Here is a 17,921-nt window from a genome sequence, read left to right as displayed (position 1 = left end):
GCCGTGCCGGTGCGGGCTGGCCCCGCGATCGTTGCGGGAACCCTGCCCTGCCCCGGGGGAGCGCAGATGGGCGGAGGATCCTTGCGCACGGGCGGAGCGGGGACTCGGCGCTCCCGCGCTGGTGCCGCCGCCGTGCCTCGCGGGACGCTGCTTTTTACGTGGGTGGCGAGGGCAGAGGCACCGCAGAGGGACAGAGCCCTCGGGACCACTTCGGCCGGAACGGGGTAACTCCAACCCGACTGGGGAGCCAGCGCGCCGAGCGTGGGGCTCTCAGCTGGGGGAGACGGGGAGCTGCGGCACTTCTCTTCCTTTCCAATGCCCGCTCGCATCGTCGGTCCAGCCGGCTGCGGTGTTTGCGTGCGTGTTGAGAAGAGTAGAGGAGCCACCTGGACTCCGGCGGAAGACTTCGGGATCCCAGGACAGATTTGGCTGAAGAGCTAAGGGAGTTCTGCAGCAGTTCACTTGGTGGGAAAATCAGATGTCCTGCTCTTGGCTTGGTACCAAACGTTTGCATTACTAAGGTCACTGCAATCAAAGAGTAGCGGTTACATACGAGAGAGCTTTTTTGTGTTTACTCCAGTTTTATCAGTCCAATGTACTCTGAATTTAGTAGTTAAGTTGAATGAAGCTGGGTGCATAGTATTACTGTATGGAGTATGCCAGTAGTAGTGTTTTCTACACCCTGCACTGACTTGGGGAATAGGTTTTCTTTCATTTCTATGCTGGCTAGTTAGACTTTAACTTCAGACATATATTAAATAATCCAATAAAAATATCTAGACTGCTCAAAACCTGTGGAAGACGAAGGATGAAACTGTTAGTTGTAGCCTGGTTTTTGATGATAGGATGGGTTGAAGGGAGGTTGATTTGCCTTTAAGACTTAAGAATGTTTTGTTTATACATGATTAATTTATAGTCGGTGGATTAAAATATTCCATATAGTGGAAGGGTAAGTTAACAGGGCAAAGGTAAGAGTATAATGCATTTAAGGTGACATTTGAGGAAATAATTTACATTTTAGGAGCACCAAAATTTAAGTTTCATTGGGGTGATCAGGTTATGCAGGTGAACTAGTGGAGATATGTTACCAAGTTGACATGTAAGAGTAAGATTTATGAGTTTGATCATTCATTTCCCTCTTGCTTTAAGTTTAGTTATTTAAAGTAAAACTGCAACACATTTAAAGCAATGGTGATGACTTCATCAAGTTAGCACGAGTTATAGTAAAGCACCTTTTAAAGTTAGCTACAGTCTCTCCATGTTAACGACACAGACGTGGAACTGATATTTGCTCCTGGGGTGGAACCAGTATCCTCAGAGAGTATGGAGTGAGGAAAGAGGCTTTTGGGCAGAGGTGGTAGGGATGGTGGTGCTGGGCCTCACTGGGGCATGGAGTCTGTCCTGCTCCTAAAAGTATGTAGCATGTATTTTCCTCTTGTGAGCAGAAATAAGAGAGACCTGCCTGGCTTGGCTTTCTGCTGCTTCCTTCAGGGTGCTAAACTCCCCCAGCCAGCTTGTGCAGCATAGTCACTGCCCTTCCTGGCTCAGGGGAGGGGGAGAGGTGCCTTCTGTCCTCTCCTACCCCTGCAGCATGATTGTGCTGTGGCTGCCAGAATGTGCTCCAAGAAGCTCAGGATCAAGCATTGCTCTTTCCCTTTAGCAAGTGACTTAAGATACATTGTAGCTCTTTAAGGAGTGTGTGACCCCTTATTATTGGTGACCCTGTAAACCATTGTGTAATCTGTTGACCGTAACATACCATGCCAATTTATTCTTGGTTGGGAATTCTTGCCAAGGACTTGATGGAATAGCATGATTTTATCCACTTTATTGTTTTCATTGTGTTTCATAAACATTTAAGACCCTCTGGGAAGAATCACTGGGGCGGCTGGGCCTCCTTTTTCTAATTGCTGGTTAAATAAATGTTGCCAGTTAAAAAAAAAATTGAAGTGGTATGCAGGATCTCAGAATGCCTGGAACTGCTAAACACTCATGTTTAGGAAGCAGGACTATTTTTAGTGTAGGGGCATTTAAAGAAATGATACAAGCCCCTTGTGAAGAGGTCACTGTGAAGTACGCTGAAGAGCCTGCTTTTAACTGGAAAGCAAACCCAAGTTTCCCACAGCTGAGTAAAGCAAAAGATTCGTGTTTCCCCACTTAACTGAAGAGGGACAGGATGGATTTTTTTTGTTAGTTTACAGTAGTGGGAGTGAGGAGGCCCAAATTCTTATCATACAATGACAACAACAACAAAAATCCTGGTCTTAATGACACCTTTGCCTTTTTGATTTCCTCTAGTGACTATCTGCAATGGAGATGTAGGACTGAAAGGCATTTAACACTTTGGGAGCGTGGCTGGGAACTGGCAGCTGAGAATATGGTATATCCCTTGGGATCTGTGTTTGTGGGAGTTCAAATGTCTCTTGAATGGATCCATGGTTGCCATCCTTGTCTATACCTAGAAGAACAGGGGTAAAACTAGAAAAGAAAAGAGCATGTGTGTTGAGAACTCCAGGTGATTTGAGATCCTAAATCAGTTCTGAATATGGGACTGAGGTTGCCAGATAAATTACTGTGAATCCAGAGAAGTCTTTCCTCAGTTCATCTGCCTGAGAAATGGAAGTCCTTGCTTTGGATGGCTTAAAAGAATGTGGTTTAGGTCAAAGTTGCCACTGTGTGCTACAAACATCATATCGTCTATGAGGTCTTGAGTAATCTAGCTATGTTTAATATAACCCAGGCTCCTGCAGGGCAGAGGACCAGCATCTGGGCTGATCAGACTTTCAAAATGTACCAAATGATAGCGGAGTTGATTTTTGGTCCAAACTTCATTCATGTCTTGTTTAGAATAAGTTTAGATTAAGAATTTGGGATTTTCCTTTTTTTTTCTTTTCCTGTTGCTGAGTGCCATGTGTGTTAGTCTTGTCTGTGTGCTGTAAAGTGTGTGCAACTGTTGCTTTTCAGATTTTTTGGTCTGCAGTTGCAATTTAGTTGGCAGTGCAGATAGAGACAAGTTTGGGAACTGAATCCAAATATTTACATTCTCAATTTGGCGTAGTTTTTGTGCTTGTAAACATTCTTAGTCAAATTGAACTTTGGTGAGGTTGTAAGTGGCTTTGCCAAACCTTGGAGAGTCACACCCTACAAGACCTGAAATTCCTCCTTTTGGGAAGAGTTTTGGATATGCTTTTTGGGTGTACATACATCAGCTGAGAATTAGTACTCATCATTTTCACCCCTTATTCGATTGCAAAATCTTTTCCTGTTTGTTGCTTTATTTTTTTATGTAGAAATGTCTCATGCTGGTGAGCTGTGTCAAGTTAAATGTCATGGAGGAGAAGTCCTGCCCACTTATGAGGTCCTGTGCAGATTCTGTAAATCCTGGTCTCCTATGCTGCTCTAGAGCTCTGCCCTGGTAGAGAGGGGCCATGGTGGAGATTCCCCTCTCTCTGTAGCTACTGTTTTCCTGGTCCTTGACGTTTCATTGTGCAGAAGTTTAAGGACTGATCTGAGCAATGGGGATACTTGCTTATGGAGTTTTAGATTTAAATCCTCTTCTCATTAATGTAGGCTTTGAACAGCTGTCGGATTTTGTTAGAAACTTTTTATTCACTGGGGACCGAGCCTGAAAGATGTATTCTCTCTTAGCAGTTGAACTTCTGAAGTCAACACTACTACAAACTGTAGGGATTGGGATTAGCTACTACATTAACACTTTGTGGCCAAACCACCCTCTTGTGTGGGGATGCCTTCCTATTTTGGGCTGTTGCTGATAATCGGAGTTTGCAGTTAGGATAGTTTAGTTGCAGAGAGCTGGAGACTGTTCTAGGATAGAGGTGACTGCGTTGCAGTGAGTTACAGTAAGAGTTCCTACTCGTCAGCTGAGGTCTGGAGCTTTGAGTCTGGACTGCCTTAGCTTAATCCATGGTGAACATGTTTAGAGTAATGTAACTTGTTCTCCATCTGGAGTGTATCCTCAGATAGTTAAAGCTGTTCAGGGAAATGAATGGTCTAATTCATACAGACAGTGCTTTTGCTACATTCTGCTGTGAGCTTCTGACCTTGGAGATGTGCTTGGTAGGTTGAGGAACACAGGACAAGAGTAAGGTGTTCATTTTTAGTGCCACCTTCCACCATTCTTTGAAGATATGTTTGTTTGAGCTGTGTGTGTAGGCTGAAAAGCTGTCAGCTGCTGCAGTGTAGTTGAGAATTCAGTGAACTTGTGCAAATGGAGAAGTCCTTAAGGACACAGGGAAAGCACAGTGAGTTTCTGTCAGAAGTGCACCCTGTGTGTGTTCACACACAGAGGAACGGGGTGTTATTTCAGTTTGAGTATATCTGTCTCCTAATTGCTCTTTAAAATGAAGATGTAAGAATGCTTAATGTGTTAACATTTAGTGTTAGGACTGGTGCCAACACAGGAAACCAGGTCTTTGAGTTGAAACTTTTAACATTATTCTCTAACTCCCACGTTATTAAAAACAGTCACTGCATAAAGTTTTAAAGCCATAATTAATTTTATCATTTTGATGAGGTTGTCACACTGAATTACTGGTTTACATTTTTTCCCCTTAGGAAAAAGATTAGTTGTCTTCATGGGACACCCAGTCACAATCACAGGGAACAGATGCTAACTGACTAGCACTGTGCAGAGCACTCTGCTCAGCCTGCTATTCCGAGTATTAGGGCAGAGACCAAAGACTTTGGGAGGGCCGGCCTGGAAGATCTTGCAACCCTTCTTCAGTGAGGAGCAGATGTTCCAGACACTGACTCTGCTCATTGTTCTGGGAAGTCCTTCAAGTTAGGAGAGGAATCTGTCTCTTGACATTTTTGCTTTCAACATCGTTATTACTTGAGGGAGTACAAATAGTTTTTGCAATATGGGGTGAAATTAATGAGGAGTTCTAATGATTTTGATCCTTTGTCCTGATGAAAACTCCTATCACTTGGAGTCACAGGAAAGGGCCTAAAGTCATGTTTCTTTTTATGTGGGCACAACATACTAAAGAGAAATGGGACATATTGACTGACTCACTGTGTGTGAAAGTGCTTCTCATTTGTGCTACAGGATTGTAAGGATTGAAGTTTCCAGTTTCCCTTATACCTTAATCCTGGCTCTAGGCTCACAAGATCTGTTATCCAGTGTTGCTCAAATGAGCCTTATGAGCCAGGAATATTGTTTTGAAGATATGGCAAATGGGTAAAGTGCAAAAGCTTACCAAATAATCAGCAAGCTCTGATTATTTCCATTGTTAAGTTGCAAATTGGGCTGCAGTTCCATACCATAGCTTGCATTTTACTGCCTGCTATATCCCTGCTATACTGTTAACTTAATCTTTGAGCAGAACATCACCTCTGCCACTCAGACTGCGTAAGACATGACTGACTTGAAAGAAAGGTGAGATCAGGATAGGAAAGGAAAGAAAGGGATCATAAAGAGGAGGCATAAAATCATCTGCACCTGCCTGGCAGCTGTTTGTAAACATTACTTACTTAACAATCTCCAAAACTCTTAAAACGGCATTCAGTTCTCATCAATACAATTTGTGCAGCTTTAGTTTAGTGTGCAGATTTCCGTTAGTGTTTTATGGATGTATCTATCACCATTTCTCCTGTGGAAATGAGTAAATATCTGGAATTATTTCATTGTAATTCAGGGAAAAACAAGGACAAGCACAGGGAGCTCATACTGTCTCCTTCTTGTCACCTGTCTTGTCTGAAAGCCCTTGTGACACTCAGGGGTACTTGCAAGATTTAATGGCACAACCGTGGTTGTCTGATTTTGTTAATATCCATCCTCAGGGTATCCTCCAAGCCTCCCTGCCTGCTTTCACAGGTGCTGTACTTCAGCTCTTCCCTTCCCAGTGCTAAGGATTGGTGCAGAGGTGTTTCCTGCTGTAGGATTGGCTCAGTGTTTACTAGCCTCTGAAACAGCACCTTGAGCAGAACTCTTTGAGGCTCTTGCTGCTGTAGTTGTAGAGCAGCTGGCAGAGGAACTGCTCTTTCTCTTCATAGGTTTCCATGGGCCTGGGAAGCGAAGGGGGATGTTGCCAGGTGGCAGAGCTACTTTCTCATCTAGTGCCAAGGTGAGCTGGGGATAATCGTCATTTGCCTGCTCTGCTTTTCCTGGGGCTGTGTAACTTGGATAGCACAGGTAACTCTCCAGAAAAAATAAATTCAGGAGAGGCAGGGGCTCTCAGACTCTTGCCATTTTTCCCATAAGTAAGGCTTCATCTAAACCTCTGCGCTTTGGGGAAAGTTGCCTGTTAGCTTCCAGGGAAGTGTTGGAAATTCTTTTCTCTTTCTTGTGCTGCTTTTCTTCTTTCTCCTTTTAGCCCTTAGCTCCCCTCTAAAAGCATTCCTAGCCCAGCAGCTGGGCTGTAATAAACTCTGTGTGTACCATACTCTCTATTTGTACTGCTGCATCCAAGCTGCAGATGGAAGTGAGACCTACGTTTTGTGGACGCCACTTCTACTGTGGCTTGGGATTTGTTAGGCCCTAGAAAGGGGATAAATGGTGACAGATTCTTCATCCACCTGTGAGCATTGAGGCTTCTTGTCTGTCATAGACAGTCTGTGATAGCAGCTACTCAAGCTGCTGGTGATATATTTCTGTGCTTGCCTGTTGTTCTGATATTGACATTTTTATTTAGTGGAATGCCAAGAGAGGAATCAGATTGTGCTTTGCACTGTTAAAGAGTATCACATAGGATTTGATTGTGATTTCAGCTTTAATTCTGTCACTGTTTGCAATTGAGTTGTCTCCCTGTGAAACAGTTATCTGTGAGCTGGAGAAACCAACAGAGAAGTTGGTGAAAGTTCAGCTAAGGCAGTGTCTCTCAAACAAAGCAGTAAGAGAACCATGAAGTTTTTAGTGACAGGCACATTCTCCAGAGAGAAAATAACAGTGGAAGGTAAAAAGTTCTGGTGGACATACACTGTCTACCTATCCACCTCCAGGAGATTGCATCTGGAGGGGGGAATATGGCTGAGGGGAAGTGTGTGTCTTATCTTTTCAGTTGTGTAGATCATTGTATATTGTGATATTTCTGGCAACTGAAAAATGACAGGGGTTAATACCTAGCTTAAAAGCACAGCCTGTGAGAAAGATGGGAGAAGTTTCTTGCTGCTCTGAGTGAAGCCAGATTCTTTTGAAGACTAATGGTTCAAATTCAATCCATTATCATTATTTTTAGCAGAGAGCATTATTATGTACAGAGAACATATTATGAACCTGACTGATTTTTGGCATGCTAGTGTTGACCCAGAACTGCTGTGGGTAGACTGATATGACAGAGGGAAGAATCTCACCTATTCTTAAACCTGGAGAGACAGTAGAATGTTTTGCTCTGTAGAACTGTAGCTGAGTTACTGGACTTGGAGGTGTGCTCTGGAAGCAGGACAATTAAGGTTAGTGGCATATTCATGTGAGAAATTCAAATAAGTAATGCATATTCATGAGCCTATGGATAATGGATAAAACAGCAGGAATCCAGCCCTGGAGAGCCTAGCGCTTTGTCTTGGACTAAAAGCTTCCTTTTCCCCTTCCCATGTGCTTTGCAGCAGGACAGGCTGGCAAGCACAGTTGCCTGTCCAGCCCAGACAAATGTAGCGGGAAGGTCAGCTGGGGTGGAGACCACACAGAGCAGCTGGTTTGGACCAGGTGAATTATCCCAGCAGTGTCTGCTCACCTCTTCCTCACCTGGCACTGTAGTTCTGGCTGTTACTTTCCAAATTGTTTCTGAACCTCTTTTTTTTTTTAAGTTTCCCCTCCTAGTTAGGCAAAAAGTAAAGGGCAAGTACATGTTAAGTGGTTTTTGTTTGTTTGTTTGTTTTGGGTTGGTTTTTTTTGGAACACTTAAGATGACCCTAAATATTGCATGGTCAGTGAGAGACATTTTGATCCAGGATTCATTGACATAAATGAGATTATATATATATATATATATATGTGTGTGTGTGTGTGTGTGTTTGTTTTCAATACACAATTAAGACATATGTCCGTAACTTCTACAAACTGAGTGGAGTATTCCTAAAACTGGGACTAATGGAGATATGTTATTTTAATCTCTAGGCTTTATCATGTGGATTTAAAAATCTGAATGATGAGGGCCTCTGAATCAAACTAGGATTAGTGGTTTCTGGAGTAGGGCAAATGACAATAAAACCCGGGAGCTGAATTCAGATAGTAGCAGAAAGATGATGAGCTATAGCAGCAGAGTAGCATCTTTCATTTGTAAATGTAAAAGCTCTTAACGAAATGGGAACAAATGAATAAAAGAGTACATCTGACTTTAGTAGATGAGGGAAACATCAGCACAGATGAGGATCAGGAAGGTAATTCTGGGAACAGATAAACCCTTTTTTTCTTCATTTTTGGTGTCTTAGGAAAATCAGAAATATATTGTGAGGCAAAACATTTTCTTTCATATTGAACTACAGGTACCCAGAGTAGTGCTTTTGAGATGACAATATTGCTGCTGCCCTTCAGTGGCTCAAAAGGCTTTATTTTATTTTTTCCCCCATGCAGAATGTGATTTCAAGTGAAGTTACTTTTCTTCAAAATTTGTATGATCAGCTGGTGAGACTAGCAGGAGGCTTTTAATACCATGTTTCTTAACTACGTAATCTCAAATATTTATTAATGGACTAACGTATCTTTAGAGAGATGATGTTAATACTTCTTTTTTTCTTGAAAAGGACGAGTTCTTCTGTCTCTGCTTATGTTTAATTTTTGAGACTTAGTCATAACCATTATGTCTGGTTACAAGGAGGCAGTTATTTTGTATCTACCATTCCCATCCTTTCCCCCCCCCCATTATAAACCTGTGCCAAAAGGCAAAATACTTTCTGGTATATCAGTGTGCAGCTCGGGTTTACATCTTATGTAGAGTATATTTATCATGACCATTCAAAAGTTATTAATTTACCCATTTTATTTCACAAATATTTCAAATAGAGCTTTCTGTACATGGATTAAATTAGCCCTTTTTATGGATGGAAGCAGAGGTTTGCTTTGATACACAAGTTATCACATCAGATGTTTCAATTATCCCTAAACTTCATTTTGACCAGGGAGTGGAGGACATATAGACCCTTTCTGCCTTCACAGTTTCTGATCTTTATTTAAAAGTCCTCAGCTCTCTATAAAGACTTAACTAGGTTAGATTCAAACAGAACAAAAAATGCTCTGCCTTTTTGTACAGCCCTGCTGAGATTTTGTAAGTCACTTATGATAGTTAGATGCTCATTTTCCATTAAAGTCAGTTTGAACCAAATACAAAAATCCTCAGTGTGGCTTTGGACTAATTGTTTAACAATAAAACATCCACATGTTCCTCTTAGAGGGAACTCAGGATCTTCACATTAGGAATGTGCAAGCAGAAGGCAGCAACTTATTGTTTCAGTGTTTTCCTTGTACTAACGATACTTCTACATGTCTGTATATATCTATTGAAGCAGAAAAGTACCTCTTTCTTAAAACAATTTGGCCCAATAATAACTAGTTTTCTTCTGTTCTCACACTTGGACGGAAACAGGTTTGCTCTATAATGTTGGTGTTTCCATACTTTCCTCCCTTTTATTTTTAACTACTCTGGGAATAATCACCCATGAGGAAGAGCATGTTGATCATTCTCCAAGAGAGAATAATTTATTTTTCATAACAACTAAGTACAATGTCTGTGGAAAGAAAGAAATCTGAGTAAAGAGTTACTACCTGGCAAATCTCTTGTCCAGTTTCTGCTTTTTTGCTCACTCATTCAGAGGTCCTCTTAGTCATTCCATTACCTGGAACCTCAGTTTCCCAGTGCATTTGTAAAGCAATAAATGATATTGCTTCATATATTCCTGGGATCTGTACATTAAAGAAGCAGAAGTTACCAGATGTTTGTATTAAGCTGTTTTTTATGACACATACCTTTGCAGTTTGCTGCATTTCTTTTGGAAAGGTTGTGATGGGCTGAAATTGCACTCTGAAGGGTGGTGGCAATTTCCCTGTACAGTTTCAGTGAGCCTGAGCAGTGCACGTGGCTTGGGGAACTCTGAACTTGGGAAGGCTGAAACTCGTGTTTGTTCTGCACCGACACCTCTGGCCAAGCAAAGAAAAGGTGTTGACGTTGGAAGGAGCTGCAGCTCTGCTCCCTCGCCAAGTATGAGGTGAAGCCCTGAAGGAAGGAATTGCAATGATGTGTGACCCAGCAAAGGGTATTCAAGACTACTCCCTCTGAGTAGCTGGACCCTCCAAGGCACAGGAGGACTCACCATCTGCCAGCCAGGCACTCTTGTGAGAGGCTCAAAGCATACAGGTTTTATAGGCCTGTTAAAGCTGCACTGTGCAAGATGCTACTTTTTGTGATGCAGCAGGATTTCTGACTTTTCTTTTTCTCCTCACATTTTCCATTGTCCAGGAGCTGTAGCATCTATTGGGTTACACTTTCATTTAAACAAAATGCTACCAATATGCTTACACTTAAATGTGCTACATAAATACCTTATTTTACTGCTTTATTAAATGTGTAACAAATCTGTTTGGCAGCCACCTAATAGGAAATGGTGTATAGGTCTCTCTTGCACATTTACTGGGCTCTAAAGTTTTCAGGTTTAGGTTAAATTGGGTTTTAGATATCACTTTCTTTGAGAAAACTTTTCAAACAACCTTATTTCTTTCTCAGTCCTTTGGATTCTGTAGGGACTCTCTTAGTTTTTTATTCATGCTGACTGTTATTGACTTGAGTCCCCCTGAAGCAAACCTTGCTGCAACTTTTTCAAATTTCACTTTTGTGTAAATGGATTGCATTTGGGTCAAATTTTTTAAAGTTATATGCATAAAATACAATAGGGGGAGAATAAGCAGGTAACAGGAGATTTGTTTACATCCTCAGCTGTGCTTTGGTTTCGCTGTGTCTTTTTACAGATGTTTGGTACCACAGCTGCCAGTTTTCCTCTGTCGTGGAGGGGATGCAGGCTGGAGAAGTGAACTGCTCTCTTTTCCTCCCCCAGTATTTTTTCTGGTCCTTTATTACACTCATGTTGACATTTCCACGGAGCTTGGAGCACAAGCTGAGTTAGCCAATCTTTCATGGCAGCACTTTATTGTAATTACCAAAAGTTTCTTTCAGTACCATACTAGATTTGTTGCTACTCTGGAAACTCTCCTTTCCTTGTAAACTGATGGTGGGAGATAGTTTCATCAGGAGACCAGGCTGGCTGGCAATTTCTGGCTCAGATGGAGCAAGAAGGAACATTAAAGGGACAGAAAATGCTTTCAACTTGTGTATGATGAGGCTGAATGGAGGTGATTTAGTATACTGGCTGCTTGTTTTCCTCAGAGCTCTTCTCTGTCCTAAGGGAATCCCTCCTGCAAAGTCTCCTTGGTTTAGGCAGTTAGTGACCTACCCCTGGCCCCACAGCTGCTCCATCCTCAGGCGGTTTGGGCATGTCTTTACACTGGGCCAAATGCCAATTGCATATTTGGAACTGAAACCCCATCTGGGTTTTTGTGGTTTTTTTTGTTTTTTTTTTTTTTTTTAACCCAGAAAAAGAAATCCTGAAAATGTGTCTGTTTTTTGTATTTTGCAAAGGATGTTGTTCACAATAAGGGTGATGGAAGTCTAAACCTTGAACTACAGTAACACACTTGCATTTTGCTGAGGTAACTCAAGTATTTAAGTGCATGCAAACAGCATGATACTGTGTTTCTTAGAAGAGGATTGTGAAGTAATGATAAAAACTCCCAACAAGGTGAAAGTAGACTTAAGATCTTTCCAGTGGTTTTGTTTCCCATTTGGAAACCTGATCCATTGATTGTTTTCTCTACTGTGCTTAGTAGCAACAGCAAGTGAATTGAAAAGCAGGGACAAGCATCTGTTTTTCCATAGCTGATACTTAACGAGATCAGATTATATATCCTTCTGCAAGGCTGAGTGATGCCCAGTTGGTATCCCCCTGGGAGCGTAGTTGTAGGAAAATCAATGCCTTTAATACACTGGGTTTCTGCTCCACTTGTTTAGAAAGCTGCTCCTGGGGGCTCACTGCACAGCGAGGATCGTGCTCCTGGCTGGAATTTGCCATGACCACCTACAGTGCCCTTCCTTACTCTAAGACTGAATGTCAGTCTTTTCTGCAATGTTGTTTGAGAGACCAAAGAAGGAGAGCAGCCAGCACCCCACTCCCCTGCTTCTCAGGGTATTTCTTACTCTACTTAATGTAAAAGGGTGAAAAAAATCCCAGTATGATAGTGTGTTACCCCTGTTTGAAGGACCAGGATGACATTTTTCAGCAGGCTTGGAAGCAGTGTGGAATCTGCCTTTGAGCTAGGACTGGTGGCTTTGGCAAAGCAAGGTGTGTGATATGAGACTGGTTTTTGCAAGGTCCACTAAAACATTCTGACTAAACAGTCTCTCGTAGGCTAAACAGACTGGGCAAGGCTCATTCTATGCCCACAAGACCTACCAAGAGCCTGCTTGGTTCTGTGATTCAGGGTATGGCATCTGTCCCCTGACCAGAGAAGCTGAGAGCACAGTCCTCTTGGAGATCATGGTTTTCAAATGAGATCTGGATCAGGTGCTGGACTTAACACTTGTGCGTGTCTGTCTGAGGAGTCATTACATCTCTTGGATCAAAGCAATTGTTCAAGGCACTCTGAGCTCACCAGAATGTAATAATGATTGCCCTGTATCACTAAAGTGTCATCTAAAGATAGCACAAGATCAGCCCACCAACACTGTTAAGCAATCACAAACAGTACAGATTAAGTTAGCCAGTAAATCAAACCAGGAAAACCCTCCCTTCTACCCTTACCATTGCCTATAAAGATTTGTTGCTTTTGACTCCTCCTTGGAAGATTACCAAATTTGGTAATATGAGCTATTTCTGACCAGTTTGGCATCAAGAGCAGGGTGCTATTTAAGTGTTTTTATTTTATTTTGGTTTACTGTGCTTTTGCCTCCACAAACTTCCCCTCTTGGTCTAAATGGATACAACAATATTTTTTCCTTTGCGGCCTTTATACTTCTGTGGCTTTGAGCTGTTAAGTGAGTATTATGTTTTGCTCCAGAAACGGCTGTATTCCAGCTGATGAAGCAATTTGAGAGTGCCCACTTTTCACTATTTATTTTTCAAGGGTGTTGCAAGGTTTTTAATTGTTAAATGATTTGAAATTCTTCCTTGAGGAATATCCTATGACTTGAAGCAGTGTTTAAGTAAAGGAAGACATGAAGATGTTGCCTATATGTCTTTTGAAGTCTTTAGCTCATATTTGTGTAGGTAATAATACCTAGCTCTGATATAGCACTTTTCAATGCAATTCTCCAAAGTGCTTTGCAAAGCTGGATGGAGCCATTACTAGAGCTAATGAAAAGGTTTTGATTCAGTGAAGCATGATTAAAATATGCTGTTTTGCTTGTGCTGAACCCTTTCTGGAATTCATTTGATGCTGGGGGAGCTTCCTGAGGAGCCAGAGTGGTCTAAAGACCTAAATGAAACAGAAACAAACCCAGCAGTTGCTTTTTATGGGAGAATGGACATATCAGCACAACTGGCTTATTGTGCAACACAAGATTTTTGGTCTCATTCAAACATGAGATAAAAGATGTGGATATGGTAATGTCCTTGAATAATTTTAGCCAGTATCTCAATTTTGTAGGTTAAGAAATCAAAGTGGAGGAAAATAAAATTACTTGCATGACTGGAATTTCCCAAAATGCCAAAGATGGAGCTGGGGCTTTGAGTCTTCTGGCCACAAAGCTGTCTCTTTGATGCTTCACCATAGTTTAACAAGGCACTTGCTTTACCACTTTTGCATGAAAACCATCATTTCTAGAAATTAAAGTTCCAAACAAAGTGAAGTGTGTAGATAAATAATAACAGTGAATTTCTCCTGGTCAAAGAAAAGGCAAGTGAGGTCTAAGTTTAGTTTTAAGTGCTTATGCTGTAAATGAGAACAAAACATGAACAGTTTCACTGCTGATGTATTGCAATATATATGGAGTTTCTTGGAGTTTAGGAGCAGAAATGGAGCTGGAATTAATTTCCTCAGAAGTATAGAAAAATAAAATGGATTCCTGCTGTTTATCAGTGTCTCTAACAATATACCTGTTATGACATCATAGAATAGTTGACAAAAGGATAGTGAGATATACCTGTGGAAAGGTGGATTTCAACTTGAAATTTTTGAAGGTAGTTGATCCAGCCAAGTACCACTCTGCTGCCCCACTCTTTGTTCAGGTCATCCTGGAAGACAATGCTTACTCTGCCGTGCTTTGCTGTTGTGAAGAGAAAACAAGGTACTGCCCTCAAGTCAGAAAAGGCCTTCCTCCAACAGTGGCAGAGATTCAATGCCCCATTTATTGTCTTGAGATTTTGTTTCATTGTTCCAGTTTGCAAAGCAGTCTCCAGAGGTTTCTAAAGTATGCATGAATAAGAGAGAGAAATGAACTCCTAGTTTCTTTTGGGAATTTTAGCTTGGAGACAGGCCTGTCTATCTAAACCCATCTCTTGTTCCTATGGGCTTTGGCAGGAATCTGGATGGCACAGCACCCTCCTACCTCATCATCTGCTTTTTCTCTATACCTGCCTTCATTGTTCATGCCATGCTGTTTGTTAACAAGACGATGGTCTCCTCAGATGTTTTTTTTCCATTGGCTGCCTTTTATTACCTTTATTCATATTCCAGTGTTGTCTACAACCACCAGTTGGTGATTGAAGCCAGATTTCTTGGTCTTTCTACATGCATAAACTGTGTGTAAGCAGTAGCAAAGGTCCCTTTTTGATGTGAAAAAAGCAGATAGAAGAAGTGGGCAGGAAGCAGAGAAATACATGTTAACTTTGATTCATTTATTGGTAGTATACTAAAAAGTGGTCAAAGATGTCACTCACTAAAAATTCTCAGAGGTTGTGGGCTGACTGGGCTGTAAGCAGGTTTATGCAGCACTGGTCTTGAAAAATTATGTATGGGAATCTTCCTCACATATGGGAGAGAAGTTATGTTTATATCCCAGAATATAAATGAGATGCTAACTGGAACAGCTTTGTAGCGTGGAATGTCTCTCTTTCCTTCACAGCTTTGCATAGTTCAGTGCTTCCCCTTCTTCATGTCCTCATGCCTAAAGAATGCAGACGAATAGCTGGAAAAGGTTTGTCTTAGTGCTGTCGGGTCATTAAGGTTCCTGGCCAAAATATATCCCTGACCTCCCTGGTCAGAGGAAATTTCATCAATGGCAATATTTTCACTGAGGCTTTAGCTCAGAGTGTCTCAGCTGTTGTGGATGAGGCCTGAGGGTGCTGAAGGGGAGAGATCAAAACCTGCTATAACTCTTCTTAAGAGTGTGTCTAGTGAAAACCTTTATGCATGAAATCATGCCTGCAGATGATACAGAGGGGCATTCCTCCTGTGTCTGTATTTTTGTAAAATTACAGGACACTTCCCATTAAAATCCTGGTAACTTAAGACGGGTCTGTTGGCATCTCCAGCTGCAGAAGTTCAACTCTTAGAAGGACCTGATCATCAGTTATGAACATGTGTAATTAACGCTGAACTGATTGAACCACAAATTTCAGAACAAACTGCTTCCAACAAATCTATGTGTGTGGACATGAAGCATTTTCATTTTTCTGTAGAGGAGCAATTGGCTTTCTGCTGCTGAGATCATGCCTCCAGCAAGCTCTCTCTGAACTGGAGCTGTCTGCAGCCTTGCAGCACAAATGGACCGTAGCAGTGTGATCTGAGGGACTGTTTATGAAAAACACCGAACTGTTGTCAGGCTGGCATCAGGAGGAATGCTAATACCTGGTCAAGGAGAAACATCAAGAGCCAGGATGAATTCCAGCCAACAAATTGGAATTCCGCAGGAAGCAATACAAAAATCTTGTGGAATATTCTATATTCTGCTCACATTACAGACAGCTGTTGCTATATATCTGAATAAAATCAAATACTCAGAATAGACCATAGAATCCTTTAGGTTGGAAAAGGCCTCTAAGATCAGTGAATCCAACTGTTAACACAGCACTGCCAAGTCCACCATTAAACTGTATCCCTAAGTGGCACATCTACATGGCTTTTAAATACCTCCAAGAATGGTGACTCAGCCGCTTTCCTGGCAACCCATTCTAGTGCTTGACACCGTTTTGGTGGAGAATTTTTTACTTATATCCAAACTTAACCTCCGCTACTGCAACTTGAGACTGTGTTCTCTCATCCTGTCTCTTCTTACCCGGAAGAAGAGACCAACCCCCACCTTGCTACATCCTCCTTTCAGGTGGTTGTAGGAGAGTGAATCTTACAGCTTCATTAGGAAAGGTCACATCAAAGCACTTGATCTTGTGGAAAGTGGAAAACCCTGACTGTTTATAAACTGAGCCCTCAGCAGATATTCCTCTGATGCAGGGAATCCTCTCCCATTTTCCCCTGACGAACATAAGAAGAGTACTTGAAGAACATTCAATTGCAGATTAAATGTGCAAGTCACATCTATTATTTGAAAGTGTAGTGTTTTACCCCTTCTGATAAAGAACCCATGTATGGGGAGTTGACATAATCTTCCTCAAATCGTTAGTAACTGATTAGTTTCAGATAAAGTTTATTTTCTTGCAGTTATTGTTGTTCTTAGTCCCGGCCTTTCCTGTTTTGTGACCCTTGTGGGAAGGTTAGGTCTCATGATGGGGCCAGGCTGATTTTGCCACATCAAGAAATCTAATGGTTTAAACTTCTGGATTCAGTTCCGAATGACCTATGTACCCATATGGCTTCTGCTCATATTGTTTCATGTATTTTCTTTATTATTTTAAAACCTTATGAATGTGGTCACTGTTATGTACAAGTACCTGCAGAGCTGTGTGTCTTTTGGGGAAGCTGAGTTTTGCTTTTTTGAGCAAGCATGCAGTGTTGAAACAGAGCAATGCAGACAATGTTAGAGCCCTAAAGTTGTCCTTAGGGACAGAACATACAAGATCTCTCTTCTTCCTCCGTGTTTCCCTCCTGGAAACTTGGACTACCTGTGGGACCCCCAGGACAAACATTCCAGCCCACTTCTGCTCTTTATTGTCTCATACTGTCTTTGCACATGTCTCCAGAATACGAGTGTGCCTTTTGTAGGCATCTGTATCAGAATAACCACCAAAGGTTGGAGGGCAAAGCCCCCTTTTTAACTTCAGGGCAATAAAAAAACCCAACCACAATCTTTCCTCCCCAAGCCCCTTAATCCTCCCTGCAAAAAGCCCCCAAAATATGTAGGTAGTGACACTGCAAGAGCTTTTGGTTGGCTATTTAAAGACAGCACTGTTTAGGGGTGGGGTGAGGTGTGGGTGGAATCAAACAGTGCAGGTAGATGATTTAGAAAGTAGACAGCTGTATGTAAAATGGTATCCCTCCCAAAACAAAATGATGTCTCCAGAAATTGTATCTTGGTTTGCTGGTACCATATAGTATAGGATGTCACTATGAAGGTGCCTATACAGGTGCTACATTTTGAAAAACCCCAGATTTGAAACCGACCCCTGGTGGTTTTTCTGTTGATCATATGCTTGGTTTTTGGCTTGTATTAGTTTTGCACATCACTGTGCCACTTTGCAGAACCTGCAATAACTTGTGAAGTTCATACAGTGCACCTGGATCTTGGTATCTGTTCTTGGTAGAAATCAGCTCTCTGGATTTCTCTGCCTCTACCTATGAACAGGAAAGAGAGTAAGACTTGTTTATTTTGTTTGAAAGGATGATATGTAAAGGGGAGGAGTGAATCTCCAGGACCAAAAATAAAACAGCTCCAAAACTGGACTCCAGTTTTCTTTCACTGCCTCCAGCCTGAGCTCTCAACAGGCAGAGAGTAAGGCAAGGCCAGAGTGCTCACAAGGATTGCTGCATATCCTGAGGAAAACTCTCTGGTGCCGTTCTAGTTTTGCTGTGGGGCTGTAAGGATGTTCCC

General features: G+C 41.8%; 1 protein-coding gene across 5 annotated transcripts in view; it reads left to right on the top strand.

The window, feature by feature from the left end:
* Positions 1–17,921, top strand: part of DENND2B (DENN domain containing 2B) — a 154,678-nt gene that overhangs the window by 495 nt on the left and 136,262 nt on the right. Inside the window, exon 1 of one of the 5 annotated variants that reach the window (XM_032113416.1) lies at positions 98–465. The exons of 3 other annotated variants lie outside the window; for them this stretch is intronic. The gene's annotated coding sequence lies outside the window, so the exon portion shown is untranslated. Of the gene's footprint in view, positions 1–97; positions 498–17,921 lie in introns of those variants that run through there. One more of the 5 variants, XM_032113417.1, reaches the window with a different exon arrangement.

The sequence above is a fragment of the Corvus moneduloides genome, chromosome 6, assembly GCF_009650955.1.
Source record: "Corvus moneduloides isolate bCorMon1 chromosome 6, bCorMon1.pri, whole genome shotgun sequence".
In the NCBI taxonomy this organism is placed as follows: domain Eukaryota; kingdom Metazoa; phylum Chordata; class Aves; order Passeriformes; family Corvidae; genus Corvus; species Corvus moneduloides.
This window is presented reverse-complemented; position numbering and strand designations above follow the sequence as displayed.